The sequence below is a fragment of the Triturus cristatus genome, chromosome 7 (genome assembly GCF_964204655.1).
Source record: "Triturus cristatus chromosome 7, aTriCri1.1, whole genome shotgun sequence".
In the NCBI taxonomy this organism is placed as follows: Eukaryota; Metazoa; Chordata; class Amphibia; order Caudata; family Salamandridae; genus Triturus; species Triturus cristatus.
Genome location: NC_140590.1, coordinates 1,258,719,712 through 1,258,736,914, shown reverse-complemented (window position 1 = coordinate 1,258,736,914; position 17,203 = coordinate 1,258,719,712).

Genomic DNA, 17,203 nt, shown 5'->3' with positions numbered 1-17,203 from the left:
TAGCTAGCTGACCATAATGGACAGACAGGAGAGAAAGCTGCAGTATAACAGACCATAAAGGGCAGGAGGGACGGATCAGGGGCATTACAATGGAACAGACAAGCCAGGAGGGAGGGAGTAGGGCTGGGGGCAAGGGGGCAGGGCAGGAGCAGCAAGATAGCCATGGAGGTCAGGCAGGATGGGCATTAGAAGCAAGACACACCATGAAGAGCAACAGTGAGACTGTGATGGCATACACACAGACCATGGAGGGAAGGTGGGAGGGGGTCAGGGGCAGCTAACTGACCACACAGGGAAGGTGGGAGGGGCCATGGCAGCACAGAAGACCATGCATGGCAAGTGGGAGGGTTAGTGGCAGCACAATGGCTATGATGGGCAAGAAGGAGGGTGGAGGGGCATGCACAAAGGACGATGGAGGATAGAAGGAAGGGTCAGGACCTGTGCACAGACAAGAAAGTTCAGGGGAAGGGACCTCACAACAGACCACACGGGGCAGGCAGGAGGAGCAGTTGCAGCACAACAGACCAGGGAGGGCAGAAGGGTGTGGCAGTACAATGGACCATGTAGGACAGGAGGAAGAGGATAGGGGCATGGCATGTGGACAGGCAGGGTGGAGGTGGCAGGGACAGGTTACAGTCATCTGACAATGCTAGGCAGGTGGGAGGGGAGTGGCAGCTCAACAGAACACTCAGAGTAGATAGGAGTGGCAGGTCACTGGGACATGGTGGGCAAAAAGGATGGAGCAGGGGCATGCACAAAGACATCGGAGGGCAGGGGGAAGGAGAATAGGGGCAGCAAGCTAAGCACAGAGTTTAAGCAGGAGGTCAATGATGGGGCATAGAATTGGGCAATGGAGGGCAGGAGGAGTGGACTGGTACATCATACTAAATTGAGGGCAGTGGCAGCACATCAGACCATGCATGGCAGGAGGGAGGAGGCTAGTCCATGGATTCACACAACAGAGGATAGGGAGGAAGGGGATGGGGCAGCAAGCTAACTGTTCAGAGAAGGCGGGTATTAGGAACTTTATTGTTTTTAAAACATTGTGTCTGTGCGAACTACTTAAAATATGAACAAGTATGCAGCATAATCTCACTTTTATTCAGGAAGAAGAGGACGTTTGTGACTGTGACTCCGGGCTCACTTGGCAGAAACACCCCCTGACCCTCCACCCCCTATCGCAAAATGTAATGCCCGTGAAAAGGGTAGGTGAACACAGTGTTATATAGAACATAGTCCTGAGAGCACGATTGAAAATGAAAACTAGATATAGTGTATGGTATAAACTATGCACCAAAAAGTGTGATATAAGATGAACCGGGCGTGAAATATAATATGCAATACATTGTGCGCAATGACAGATTCATTGGAGAGCGCGAGATAGCACAGGCACTAGCGCGTGCTATGCGATATGCGCCTTGGAGTGTAATATGCACAGGGCAGTGTTGTGTAACCTAACTAGTCTCTAAAGTTGTAATATAAAATATGTGCTGGGGAGTGTAACGTTGCATATGCACTGTGACAAAGATATGGATCCCAGATTGTAATATGTATGGCATAGCACTGTGCGTTATAACATAGGCATCGAGAAAGGCACGTTAGATGGGGCAATATAACCCGTGCGAAGACAAGTGTGGCATGACATATTCACGGGGTGGTGTTACAGTGCACATGGGCTAGAGAGTGTCATAGCATATGCACTAGCTGGTGGAATACAACACAGAGGTGTGTGGCACTCGGCAGGCAATGGTGGGTGTAACACAGCATTGGGCTCTGTCAGGAGCACGCTGTGACTCTCAAGTGATGTTCGTCCCCTTTCCAGAGAGTAAAATAAAAAGTATTACACATCCGGCAGTGGATGTGTGTTTTATTAACCGTGAGGGGGGTTTCTTGCATAGTTTTGGTCGAATTTTTGTCGAATCCCCTTTGAATGGCTTGGTGTGCATGTGTATTAAATGTGCCCGTCAATAGCTACCCATGTTTGTATAAATAAACGACAAGGGTGTCTACCAGGATTAGGCACGGTAGGGCATCAGACATGTCAGAGCTTCACTAGTGGTGTAAATACATTCCACGTGGATTCATTGCATGCATAGTCGCCTTTTAATGAATATCACGCAAATCGTCATGGTGATAGGTACGTACGGTTTGTCCAGCATGTCCTAGGTGTGTCTATAAATATATATTTTTTAAAAATAATAAAAAACAGTGGCCGGCCCTGGGGATTGGGGTCAAAAATATATAATTAGGAGACTGGCCCTGGGGGATGGGGTCATCAGGGCCAATAAATTAGAATAAGAAGGGGAACCAAACAGACCCCTTCTTAAAAAACTAAAATAAATAAAAGACTGGCATCGTGCCGGAGGCCATGCCCCCTCCGTGCAGCACTCTGCAAACGCGACCCCAACAGGCATCTCCAGTATGCACCAGGGAGCTGCGCTGCAGCCAGGTGTTCTGAGGCCAAGCCCCTTTTTACACCTCTCTGCAACGCAGCTCTGTGGCGCTTACTGGAGGTACCTAGTGATCTAGTTTGACCCTAGGGACCCTTAGGATTCAGGGGGACTTAATCTCTCAACTTAGAACAGCCACAGGGCGCGTTTACACAGTGGTGAAGGGAGGGGACGGGGCCTGAGGTGACGTGTGCAAACACGCACTATGGCACGTTTTAAATTGGGGATATAATTTCCCTTCAATACTGAGGGCCCCTGGGGGCTAACTAGCCCACCAAGTGCTTCCAGTAAGCGCCACTGAGCTGCATTGCAGAGAGGTGGTCCAGGCCGTGCCACTTTTTACACCTCTCTGCAACGCAGCTCTGTGGCACTTACTGGAGGTACCTAGTGGGCTAGTTGGACCCTAGGGACCCTCAGGATTCAAATGAACTTAATCTCCCAACTAAAAATGGACACAGGGCGTGTTTACACAGTGGTGAAGGGAGGGGACGGGGCCTGAGTTAACGTGTGCAAAAACGCCCTGTGGCCTGTTTTAAGAGGTAGTTTTAATCCCCATGCCCTATTATACACTAGGGGCTTACAGAGGAGGTCATGCTAATCACAGGGGGACCCCAACGCATAATGTTCCCTAGTGTATGTAGGTGTTTTCACTGTATTCTAAGTGTCTTTTAACATAGCACTGGCTCTAGGACTGGTTAGTCAGACTCAGTTACCACCAGTATCCGTCTGAAAAAGTTGAGGGTACAGGATGATTTTGCAACAAGGCTTCTTTCTGCTCTTCTTTTTGTTCTTTCTGCACGTTATCCTTCTTCCTGCACTTGTCTTCGTATTTGAGGACTTCTGTTGCTTCTTTCTGCACTTCTTTTGTTTCTTTCTGTGCATTTTTTCTTCTTTCTTCACATGTCCTATCTCTGTAGGCATAGTTAGAAATTAGCATTTAAAAAACCTTTGAAATTCACAGAAAAAACCATAGGTTTCAGGCACGTTATAGTTAGGAATTAGCATTTAAAAAACCTCAGAAATTCACTGAAAAAACCATAGGTTTCAGGGGTGTTATAGTTAGCTGGACTTTTCACTTGTACAAAACCATTGAAATTCCCCCGTTATAGTTAGTTCAGCTAACTATAACTCGTGCGCCCGCAATGCACTGCTGATGACGTCACATATTACATCACTCATGACATGGTCAGTGACATCACTCATGACATCACTGATGACATCTCAAATGACATCACTGATGACATCACTGATGACATCATCCTTGTGATAGAGTGGCAGACCTCCTCTCACCCTAATATAACCTTTGATACACACATTCAAAAATAGAGACTAAAATTTTCAAAACAATGGACATACCAATACCAGTTACAACAACCTCTTCAGTAATTCTAAGATCCACATACACATCCACTCATTCACCAACAGTCCTATACAGTCACTCATACATGTACTCACTCATCATATGTACTCATACACCTATACATCCTGTTACACAATGCCACTCATCCATAGAGTTACTCACACACATAGTCACTCATGCTAATAAAGAATCAAACATACATTTACTTGCATATACAGTTATACACACACCACCATACTTACTTCTACGGAAACTTACACATACTTAGTCTTTTAAACAATCACTTATAGAAACACATACTTATTCATACAGGAACTCTTTCAATCTCTCACTCTCACATATACTCACATATATACACCAATAGTCACATATACTAGTTTAAAACATATGTAGTTACTCATAAAGACACTATTGAGACAGTCATTCACTCACTAACACACCCATACACACACTCATCCACCCATACAGTCCTGCACACATGCTGTGTTCAACACATACAAACAGTGAGTCACTCATTCATGCACCTATGCACTACGTAATACCCCCCACCGAACCATGCAGACACTCTGACTGATACTCAAAAAACCAACTAATAACCTATATAGACACCCATGTAGCTACTCACCAACCCATGCAGCCACTTATACACAAAGTGAGAGACTGATACAGATATTTACATATTTAAACATTACTCACTAAGCCATGTATTCACTATGATACACTTAATCAGTCAGTTACACAATCAATTTTTCAAAAACAAATCATCCATTTAGACACTTATATACCCATTTATTCTTCCATCGACCTTGAGATATACATATATAAAACATATTTAATTTTCAGAAAAACACACATTCACTGGATGATGTCATCAGTGATGTCATCAGTGATGTCATTTGAGATGTCATCAGTGATGTCATGAGTGATGTCACTGACCATGTCATGAGTGATGTAATATGTGACGTCATCAGCAGTGCATTGCGGGCGCGCGAGTTATAGTAGGCTGAACTAACTATAACGGGGGAATTTCAATGGTTTTGTACAAGTGAAAAGTCCAGCTAACTATAACACCCCTGAAACCTATTGTTTTTTCAGTGAATTTCTGAGGTTTTTTAAATGCTAATTCCTAACTATAACGTGCCTGAAACCTATGGTTTTTTCTGTGAATATATATATATACGAGATAGGGATTTCTTGGATTTTTTTCCCTTAATAACTTTGCACCCATTTAACGAATCTCTACAAAACTCTGCAGACCTGTTGGAAGTAGCATGTTCCGTCTTGAACGTGCTGTGACCTACTGGTTCCACTGGGTCGCTAGGTACACAGACCTAGGACTGTATTGGGGGGAAGGGTGTTTAAGAGAAAGAATTTTGGGGGAAATGACAAGTTTTAATTCCCAAATCAGGACTATATAATAAACTGTAGTGTAGTATTTACATTTCAGAAAAGTGAAGCAAGCTATAGGTTATTCGCGATTTCTCTGTGATGATCGTAAAAATGTGCCGACAGGTGCCACGTTTCAAAAGAGAGGGAAAGGGTTAATAGATGCTAACCATTCACAAGTGGAGATGCAGTGGTCTAAAATGAAAGACATGATTTAATGTGCTGCCTTTCTCATGATGATAGAGTGGAAAGTTGAAGAGGTTACCATTTTAGACTTGCTTTGTGTGAGAGTGGTGTACCATTCTTGTGCTTGGCTTTACAAATCTTAAAAGTGTCAAAACTATGTGGAAAGACCTAAAATAACAATATAATCCACAAACTGAATTCAGTGGTATGGATATAACTTTGCAATTAATTTAAAAATATACATCAAAAATGAAGATGCATATGGGAGTTTTATAAAAAAGAGTTTCGCAGTGATGTGAAAAAATATATAAGGGGAACTGTATCTATTAGAGGGTATGTGCTTAACAGGTTAGTGGTGAATATTTTGTGAGGTAAGAGAAAAATGAATTGGTGCCTGTTTATTACATTGTGCATTTAATTAAAAAATAACAGTGTAGTTTTATGGAAAGTTGCAATGAGGAACTAAGAATGTTTTAAATGTCTAACCATCATGTGCGGAATAGATATCTTATTTTTATTCTGGGATTTGTAGTACTTTTAGTAACATTATTAAACAGGAATATTGTAGTGAGAAATAATATATGAGAACATGTTGCTCACATGTACATGAATTAGAAAGAAGTAATACTTGTTAGGTATGCATTAGGAAGTGTTTGTTAATGTGGTATTAAACTTATATGACCGCTTTGCATATGCTTAGATGGTGAGATATGTTTTTTGTGCTTGCACATAGCTATATATACTGTGGGACTTTTTGAGTATACTTAAAGATGCAGAGAGGTATATATTTTGGGAAAGATGGCTTGAAGGTGTACATCTATTAAGAAATCGCATATATGTTTACATGGTGATCTATGTTCAGTAAGGCTGATGAAAATGTAATGTATATGGTAGGGGTAGTGTTTTTTTTTAAACATGGTTTGTTTAAATTTGAGAAGGATTAATAGTATAGAATGCCTCAAGAGCTCTTGGGCTAGCTTCATTTCGAGTGTAACTTTTGTTTGAGTTATGCTGAATATATGTTTTAGAAGCAGAAGCAGTATTTGAAAAATGATGTAGGTATGCAATTCGAAAGAAGGTTTTGTGCTCTGCAAAATGTCAATATGTTGTTTTACATTTTAGAAACTTACTGATGCATGTTCACACTCAGTAACAAAGTAATGTATGTTTCTAGAGGGCCATGTATAAAATTATATATCAAGTGTGATATCTAGATTTCACTCAGACATAGCTCAGACGAAAGGTATGTATAGAGTAAAACAGGTAGTTTGATACTGACAGAGGAGATAACCAACGATTTGGAGATATAGTGACAGCTGTTATGTATCTAACAGCAATGAAGATACATTTCTTTCAGTCAGTCTGGCAGTATCCAGGCACTCATGGAATCACCAAGCCACTACTCAGGCAGTAATCAATTCAGTGATTCAGTATCCATGAAGTTATTCCATTATCCCAAAACTATACATGTACTCTTGCAATCAGGCTGGCAGAAAGTATGTAGTCATTGAAGTATGAAGGGACTACATATACATTCATCGAATCACCTAGGTACTATCTATTGAGTTATGCAATTAACAAGGCTGTAACTATGCAATAATTATAACATTTGTGCAGAACCTATGCAACCATCTAAACACCCACTTACAACCCATGCAATCATTTAAATACTGAGGCACACATGTGCACTGATGAAACACTCAGGCTCTACTCATGCACTCATGTAATTGTGTAGAGAGTACAATTGTAGTAAACCTATCACCCATCCAGTCATTTAATTACTGAGCCAATAGTCTTGCATAAATACAATCACTCCAGCAGTACACTTACTTGAATCCAATCTCTCAAGCTTTAAGAAATGAATCATGCAGTCACTCAGACACTAGTCATGCACTCATCTAATTAGGTAGTGACTACTGCTGCACTTATTCAATTCTCCGGGCACATACCCACGTAGTTATGTAAGCATCCAGGCACTGCCTGTTCTATCAACCAAAAAGACATGGGCAGTATCCAATCGCTGAAACACTATTCATACACTCATTCAATAGGCTAGGAGCTATGCATGAGCTTAAACAATCATGTATGCACTATCCATGCATTGCATAAATCACCTATACACTATGTATACACTCTTGCAATCATCCAAGTACTAGAGTTGCACTCATTTAATCATCCTACCAGTAACTAAGTATGTATTGAATTATTGAAGCATTAGTCACGCACTTGTCGAATCATTCAGGCTTGACTCATGCACTCATTCTAACACCTAGATCCAAGTGGTATACTCATGCAAGCATGCAGGCAGTAAGTATGCAGATATAGAATGACCCATGGAGTTATGACATAGTCAGGGAATCATCTAGACACTACTTGTATCCTTACCGAATCACCGAGGCACTACCTATTCACTCATTCAATCATCGACGGAGTATTAATGTATTCAACTACAAACCCATGTATTTACGAGTTTTACTGAGGAATATGTAGTCTTTAGACAATATGGGTGATAGGTTTACTACAATGGAACTCTCTATGCAATTACATGAGTACATGAGTAGAGCCTGAGTGTTTCATTAGTGCACGCGTGTGCCTCAGTATTTCAATGACTGCATGGGTTGTAAGTGGGTGTTTAAATGGCTGCATAGGCTCTGTGCTAATGTTATAATGATTGCATAGTTACAGCCTTGTAAATGTAGTGTTACATTAAAAAACAAAAAGTATAGAAGAAAGAGAGATGCAGTAAAACAGAAAGACCAAGTTGTGAAAGTAGTTGATAAGGACTTTGCTTGGAAGAGGAAGCTTTTCATTTTGATTCTAAATAGAATGAAGACTCTTGACAAAATAGTGTTTTGCATTAGGAGACAAAACCAGAAGAAAAGATTAGTGACTAGAAGTAATTGTTGTGCAGTTTTTAGTGGACAATGGATATATACTTCTTGTACAGAGGCTTTCTTTATTGAAGAAAGATATATCCAGTATAACAAATTAGCTTGTGCTATTGATTAAAGAGGACAATATTATCAAATGAGGAATGGTAGCTGTGAGAAGTTGGCCTGGCATATGCTGTCTCCTAGTTATAGGGACATCTTGCACCAGTCCAATTAGACTCTTATTGATGATAGGTTTAAGACAACCTTTAAAGAAAGCTATCCTAGTGGTAGCTGTGGAGAGCAGCCTTCAGGCTAAGTCTTGAAGGAGTGTTAAGCTTATTGTTTTACCATAATAACCTATTGAATAACCAAATGAAAGAGTAGCCCACACAGGTATATATATAAAATATATGTATTTATTCTAGACAGAATCCCACAGTCTCTTTATGAAGCTGTGGCAAAGTTACAATTTCAAACAGGCATTGATAGATACAATAAATAGCACTATTAACATTGGGCCCCAGGGGAGGACCAAACCATATACTAAAAAAGTGGTATAAGAACCACGACAATTCTACAGACAATGCCTAGGGCATTTAGGATCACTGGCCCCTTAAGAATCCACCCCAGGTTATGAGGAAGGGGACCCACGGGAGGCGCGTGCAGTGGAAGTAGCTGCTATCGGGATCTCTATTACAGCCTATGGAGAATGTCGCGGTTGGAAATAAACAGTTTAAAAATACTTCTAGCAGGAGTACAAAGTTAAAACTTTAGACTTAAGCTTTTGAGGAGCCCACTACCACGAGAGTACCGAGGTACCACTGTTACCTGCCCCAGGGAAGCCGGGTGCATAGGTCATTTCTGCTGTCGGGTCGCGGGCTGATTTTCAATGGGAAAATAGTCAAAAGTTCTGCTAGCCAAAAGCGTCGATGATTCCATGAAGATCAAAGATGTGAAGATTGTAGAGAAGAACCTGAAAGCAGAGGGGACAGAGTCTGGGTCACGGCAAAGTGACCAGGAGGCTCAAAGCAAAGAGCCCTTCGATGTCGGGTGCTTCAGGTGGAAAGTGGTGTAGCTTGGATCTGCAGCCACGGGCTCCGGGAGGTTTCAAGGAAGGCCAGCTTCTGGAGGGCAACTGTCCCACGTTGGATGAGGGTCGCTGCGGTGTTAGTGTCTGGATTGGATCCACTAAGCCTTGGCAACCGCAGCCCACAAAAGATTAACAAATCTGCTACAGTGCAGACCCACGAGGTCTGGGAGAGGTCTCCTTCAAGGAGACTGTAGAGCAGACCTGGAGCAACCAGGAGAACTCTTAATTCTTGAGATAGACCTCCGCTAGGGCCCACAAGTTGAGAAACAAGGGACCATGGGAGGCAGCAATTTGGAGTGCGTAAAAGGGCACCCACGGGCCACCGGAGAGGGCTAGGGTGCTGGTCTTTGGCACAATTGCTGTAGAGTGGTTGGCTCAAAAACAGGCCAAAGCACAACTTCCCCACTGGTCAGGGTCGTGTGCTACGCAAGAGGTGGCTGGTGTCCTGGGGTATTGGGGATCTCGGCACCCACGCGGTCCACGGTGCCCAAACTCGTTGAGCACACTCACTGGCCTCTGGGATGCACTGGAAACCCACCTCAAGGGTGCTGGAAGTCGTCAAAGTCCATAGGAGCAGCGAGGTTCCAACTGGGTCACTTGCAGTGTTTCAGGTGCCTGCCAAGCAGGGGGATAACTCCTTTATCCCCATGAAGATTTCTTCCGTCAGCTGGGCAGCAGCAAGTCGAAGGTCAAGACTGTAAAGTTCAAGATTAATCTGAGGCTCTGGGGCCACGTTATTCACCTTTATGCCCAAGATTAGGGGAGTGTCCAGAGTAGGGTCCACCAATGAGAGGTGAGGCGGGAAAGGGGGGCTACACCCTCTCCCCTTTGTGTGTTTCCCACCTGGGCAAGGGGCAGGAAGCCCCTGAACTGGTTCCAAGCGGTGTATGCAGAATGAGGTCTCTGCAGCTGCCTACGTGCAACTCTGAAAGGACATTTGGTGCACCCACCCTGTTCCAATCCACATTATCCTGTCTGGGGAGATGCTAGCACCTCCCTGCCACAGGAGCCCTATTGTCCAGCTGGCGAGGCTGGGGTTTTCTCCAGCAACAGCCAACCAGGGTCGTGTAGGTGGAGGGCAGTAGCCATTTTGTGTTACTTGTGCACTTTTAAATTGGTGTCCAAATTCTACCGCTTTTCCCATATCGCCCCTCTAGCAGGGGGGAATCGTACCCTCATGCTGATGGCTGGACTGGGGGTATGATTCCTACATGTTTGACACCAAACACGATATGGTTCTGTGTAGCCATTCTCAAGTTATCGCGTTATCGCGATAGACTTATAATGCGGTTAAGAGTTTATGGTATGGCTACACTACAAACAACCCAGCAATGATTTTACGAAGGTTGCAGAGAGGCCCTACTCACGTAGGGGTCCCCCCTCACACATACCTCAGCACCCTGCCTTGTAGGATTACCAAGGCCTGCTATAGGGGTGACCTATGAGAGTATATGTGTTGTAATGGGGTGGGATATAGGGTACCTATATCCCTGTAAGGGGTGCTAGCACCACCTTACCCAGACTACAGTAGTGGTCTGGTGGTGTCAGTTTGTATGGCTGTACCAGGGTGGCACAATAAGTGCTGCAGCCCTGGTAGGCCTACTGAGGGACCGATGCCCTGGGTACCTAGGGTACCATCTACAAGGGACTGTCAGGGCATCCTCAGCATCCAATTGGTTTGTACCTAGGGTACTGCACATTAGTTTTAGGGAGAAAACTGATAGGCTGGGGTCCTGGATAGCAGGATCCCAGCCAGACTAGTCAAAAACCATTCAAATACCAGGCAAAAAGTTGGGGGCAACGATTAGTCAGATTCCACCTTCCTACAGTAGCCCTATAGCAAAAGAGGTGATGAAACCTAGAAAAGTAGAAGAAGTTATTACAGAACAGATACAAAGAAGGCACAGTCAGAGTACTGTATTCAAATAGAATAGTAGTAGTGTTTCTAGTATTAGACAGGAATCCATTGATATATTAAGTAAATTACTACACATTTTTCCAAGGCATAGTTTAAAACACAAATTAAGTTATACCACTCAACAATGCAAACTTTAGGTAGGAGGCTGTATTATGGGAAAACTCCTGCTTTATGTTTAGGAGAAATAAGTAGAGCACTTTTGCATGGTAGTGTGGCAGACATAGAAAGGTTTGTGGTGATGTGCAGTTTCATTTCAATGGTCCGGAGAAGGATTCTAGGGCAAATGAAGAGTTGTTAAGTGGAGGAGTTGCAGAACAAGACACATATATTACAGTTGATAGTTTTAAAAAAGAGATTACAAAATGTAACAGAATGTTCTGTAAAAAACAGAGTATGTTTGGATATGTTGTTCATGCACTTACTAGAAGATTTAAACACAGACTGTTGACATGTTTTAAAAGTGAAAAAGAAAATTATGATAACTGGCAAAAGTTAGCTGAGTATTTGTTTGTAGAGGGATGGTTTGACTTATCTATATGGCAAGTTATATGTAAGTAGTGTTACAATAAATTGGAAGATAATAAAATGAACAACACATAGATATATACCCATTTTCTAGGATAATAAAATGCCTACTAAAGTATACAAGCGTTGGCATAGCCAATAGATCTCGCCTTTGGGACCTTATAAGTGTTTCGCTTTGGCACTAGTGTGAGTGACAGAGCGAGCCTCAACACAGTACAGGAACCAAAACACAAGGGAACCCTACTCACATGGAGCCTGGGTAGTAAATCTAAATAGGAAACAATGGCTCCTGCGAAATGATAAACAACTGTATGATAGAAAAACGCACAATGGCAGTATATAGGGTTTGAAATGGAGTCAGAAAGAAAATTGTCTATACACATCGAAGAGTCAATATATAATAATGTTGTTTGTATTTTTGATAGGCAACAAATAAGCAGTGTAAAAATACACAATAGAAATTAGTACAATCAAGGAATTAGCAGTCATAAAAGGTGTCCCAGTGAAAAAGTAATTAAACCTAAGCTAAAAGTGACATAACATGTGACATGTGTACAAGGTTTCAATTATCAAACAAAAAAGGCGACCATAAGGAATAAAACAATACAATTCATGGCACTTATTAGTCATAAGTATTGAATGATGATTCGCCCTTGTTTACTGTCGACGGCGTTTCAGCCCTATTTGGGATAAAGGGTCTCTTCAGGACCTTAAAATGTCGGGACAACTAGGGAACAAGGAATAATAACATCAGGGAGGGGTCCTATTTAGAGAATTAGATAGGCAAGGGCTCTTATTTTGTGTAAATGTACCTGAACGATGGTTTGCGCTGCCTAATATATAGAGACAGTGACACCGTGTGAGTAGTGAAAGAAATAAACTCACAGAGTACCCAGCCGGGTGCTGTGAACAAAAATACAGGTATCATTAATGAAAAAGGCTTTTCATGTCTGGGTACACAACTGATGTTTGTAGAAATGAAACTCACTTACCCCTTGTGAGGGTGGTAACAGGCAGTCAAACGGGAGAATCGGAGTGGATCTCCGTAGCAGTCAAAGATCGTGCTGTTCAATATTAATTAGCCATTAAGCGTGTGATGGCTCTCTGGATGCGGGGAGGCTGGGGGTTTATTTTAATAAAACCAAGTAGGCCAGATGGAGGCTCTAACTTTGTATGTGGTCACAGATGCTCTGCAAGGGGATACAAACGGGCATGAGTATAGAGGTATCTAATGTGCCTCTGTCAAGCAATGTACAGAAATACGAAGGGTCGTCTTTACCTTTAGCCCGGCGATGATAGTGTCTCGGATCCCCGCAAGTTACTGGGAACAGAAGAGCATCCGTCTCTCTGTCCGGTGCAATGACAGCGATTGGGGGTCAGGACGCGGTATTTAAGTATCTCTCGGCAATGCGATGTGAACCGGCGAACCGAGCTGTGGAGCGCAGAACATGGGAGCACTCCATGAGTCTGCATTCCGTTGCTAAGCAACCTGTCACGTGCGGGTTGGATACGCGCCACCGGGAGGTGAAAGAACGATGTGAGGCCCTAGTGTCTGTGTTGTTACAGGTGTGCGCCTCTCGTTTCGCACACTACAATTCGTCTTAGTTGTGTGTACTTCAGTGTGTTTAGCAACTCATTGTCACTGTTATTAATAGAAGACAGCGATCCCTTGGCTTATCCCAGGAATAACGCACTGTGGCAGACTTTGATATACGTATTCCATGTTAAAATCCAGTCAGTGAATGAACCCCACATTACATTAAAACCATAGAAATGCATCTATTACTAATATGAACATTGGTATAAATCGCTGTATTTAAAAAAAGACACAAGTCAGTTGGTTATATCAGAGTACAATCGAACAAGTAATTAGTGATTAAATATCATTTTACGTTTACAGCTACACAATGCATCTCCTAATTGTTGGAACAATAAAATAGGAACTGGTAAATAATCTGTTGAAATTGTTTGAGTACAGTAGGCAAAAGGTCAATATCTACACAGGAATGTAAATGTTGCACAGTGATTATAAGTATGTGCAAGTCATTATATTAATCAAACAATAATTTGACAATTTTGGTATATGTTCAACACACAGGTTCAATGAAAGTCTGTAATTAGATGTTTAGGGTGGTGACAAAACCACGCCATTCTTCAGCCTAATTCAACCCTTGTGTGATAGAGTTAGTGTGTTCGATCCAGCGGCATTCTAGTCGTTGTAAGATCTGTGATAGATCTCCGCCCCTAGTGGGAGCTAACACTTTATCTATCACTTGCCAGCGGATGTCGTCTGCTGTGTGACCTTCTTCCATGAAGTGATTTACCAAGGGAGCATTAGGAACCAAGTTCCTGATTCTACTGCGATGTTGTCCAATTCGTGCTTTAACTGGTTGTTGCGTTTGTCCAATATAGAGCAATCCGCATGGACATGTAATACAATACACAACATTCTTAGTGTTCTAAGAATGCCGGACTGGAGACTATGAAATGCAAGATGTAAGAAAACATCCTCCTCAACATCTGCTCTGATATTTCTCCGTTGCCCCTCATGAACACGAAGCAACATTTTAGCTCAGAATTTTTTAACTATACTGGTGACAGCCAACTTCTCATTGAGATCCTTTATGTCACGCAAGATGAAAAATAAGTCTTTCAGCCTCAATTGAAGAGTGTGAGGGTTGGATGGCCCACAACTGTCTGAAAATGAGACTCCATCAAAACTGTGATCATGGGCAGGGCAGGCATGAGTGTCCCTGCTGAGGACTGACCATCTCAACTAGATCCCAACCCAGCTTCCATCTAAAAAGCAGATTGTCATCTATCCATAGCTACTTTGGTCTCTCATAATGTGGAAGTCATGAAAACAAGCTGCTACCACCAAAGGGCACTGGGGGAAAAAATGTCACCTGTTGTCATCTCCTTTAGGGGTTTAGGATTCAATGGTTTTTGTTCAATATAAGGCTGATTATGTCAGTAGGGGTTGTACAACTTGCAGTCTTCAAAAGGCTCCAGTCATTAATGGCACAGAGGGCATGCCTTCACAGCACTGATTCCCGGTTCACTGGAGAATTATATTTAATGCATGTGTAGAGTGCTTCAAGACCTTCATCGATGGCCAGATCAAAATCAGAACCTCTGAGAACTCTTCAGTCTGAGCCAGGTTCAAATATGAAGTTTAGGAGAATACACCTTTTTGGTTTAGGCCACCCTACCTCCCCCATATTCCTGCTGAAGAGAAAACAAACTGAGAATGACTGCTGCTTCCAACACCTTACAAACATTCTCTTTCACTTCTGAGTAAATACTGGGTCTGAAACTGGTTGTTGGGGTAGTAATCTGTTTCTAGTGGAAATATTCCACTTTTAGAAGAAATCCTTCTGCTTAACAAGTATACCATGACAAAGAACTGAAATGAACCAGATTGCTCAGTTTATTAACCTCGCCATGGCATTTGATGTCATCTACATGTCACGGCCAACTCAGTCTCCCAAGGTCTGTAATGTGGGTATCATTACATTAAATTAATGCGATAACAACACCTGACATATATAGGATTTAGGAAAGCACTATGCAATATATAAAAAACATATTATGGACTATGTTCATCAATCCTGTGCTGAAGGTTGAGCTCTTCACCAGCTTTAAGAAGCTACGATGGATGAGGGAGTATTACCAACTATATAAAGTTAAAAGCAGAAGGCAAACAGAAATGTTAAGTTTTAGGTCTGGGTTGTGAAAGCACAATTATTAAACAGACCTACTAATTATAATAATATACATCGAGGTGGCTTTGGGCGTGCCCTTTCGAACCACTGGCCTTTTTTAACTAGCCACTTTTAGCCATTGGTGAAAGACTTCTCATTCATGTTATCATTATTATTATTATTAAGGAGTTTTATATAGCGCTGGCCAGACCCGAAGGTATCGGAGCGCTTTACAACACTTTGTAGCGAAGAAATCACATAGTTTAGCAGTAGTGAACATGGTGACTCATGGCGCTGTAAAGCATTAGAAGCACATATTCTCGTAGTAGTGAGAAAAGTGTCTCAAGCCACGTTTCCTTCCATCTGGAGGGGATACAGGCAGGGGTCGGGATAGGAATGAGGTATAGGTCTTAGTGTCAAAGTGTCTGTGTGCAGCAGTGTGCAAGCTTGTGCGCTTGGGCGGCAGCTATCCGTTAAGGAGAGAACGATTGAGGAGGAGGTCTTTGAGCTGCCTTTTAAATTTCAGAAAGGAGGGGATAGTCCTGATATAGACTGGGATGGAGTTCCAGATTTCGGGCGCATTTCCAGAGGAGGATCGGGATGCGTTTTTTTGTTTGCAGATTTTCTGTGGGATGGGGAGTAGAGTGTTGGAACTCCTGAGGCTCCTTGTCGGGTCCGCCTTCTTGAGTTTGGAGGCCAGGTAGGCTGGTTTCCCTGTGTGGAGGGCTTTGTGCGTGAGGCAAGCAGTTCTGAAATTGGCACGCGTTTCACTGGGAGCCATTTTAGCTCTCTGAGGGTGGGTGAGATGTGTTCATATTTCTTTACTCCGGTGACTATTCTTGCTGCTGCATTAAGAGTTGATATGAGCGGAGCTAAGTGTGATTTTGCTGTACCTGTGAGGGGTGCATTTCCGTAGTCTAATCTGGATAGTACCAGGGATTGAGTAGCTTGCTTGAAGTCGTTGGGCGGGATGAAGGGTTTTATTTTGTTGAGTAATTTCAGGTTGAGGAAGGCGCTCTTTGCCGTGGTCTTCATATGTTTGCCCATGTCTAATTTTGGGTCCAGGGTGATTCCCATCGATTTTACGGAGTCGGCCAGGGTGAGATTTCCATTGAGAGCATCGATTGCTTTTAGCCATTCTGCGACTTGGGGGGTCTCCTTTTTGTTGGAAATGTGGAGGATTTCCGTTTGTTCTTGATTGAGTTTCAGGTGGTTTAGTGAAAGCCTGTGTTGGACTTCTCTTAGAGCACGGGTACTCATAGTACGGCCCGCGGGCCGCCAGCGGCCCGGCAAGCCTTCCTTGGCAGCCCGCGGACCTTGCAGGCAACATACCTCTGTTTTTTTATATCGCCGGTTGCAGCAGCGCGGAGCTATGGGGGCCGGGCGATTCTTTAAAAAACCATTCACTTGTTAATAAGGCTTTGTTGTATTTCACCTCTTCTTAGCGCCCCTGCATCTCCACTCTGATTGAGTGGAGATGCAGGGGCGCTTTTGAGTGGAGATGCAGGGGCGCTAAGAAGAGGTGAAATTCAACAAAGCCTCATTAACAAGTGAATGGTCTTGGGAGCGCCGGCTGTGTGTGTTCCAGGGAAGCTGTCTCAGCGCGGGGTGAGGTGACAGGGACAGCAGGGTGAGGTGAGTGGGGGCAGCAGCTAGTGAGAGCAGCGAGTGAGTTTACAGCGGAAGGAAGACAGAGTGCGACAGAGGGAGG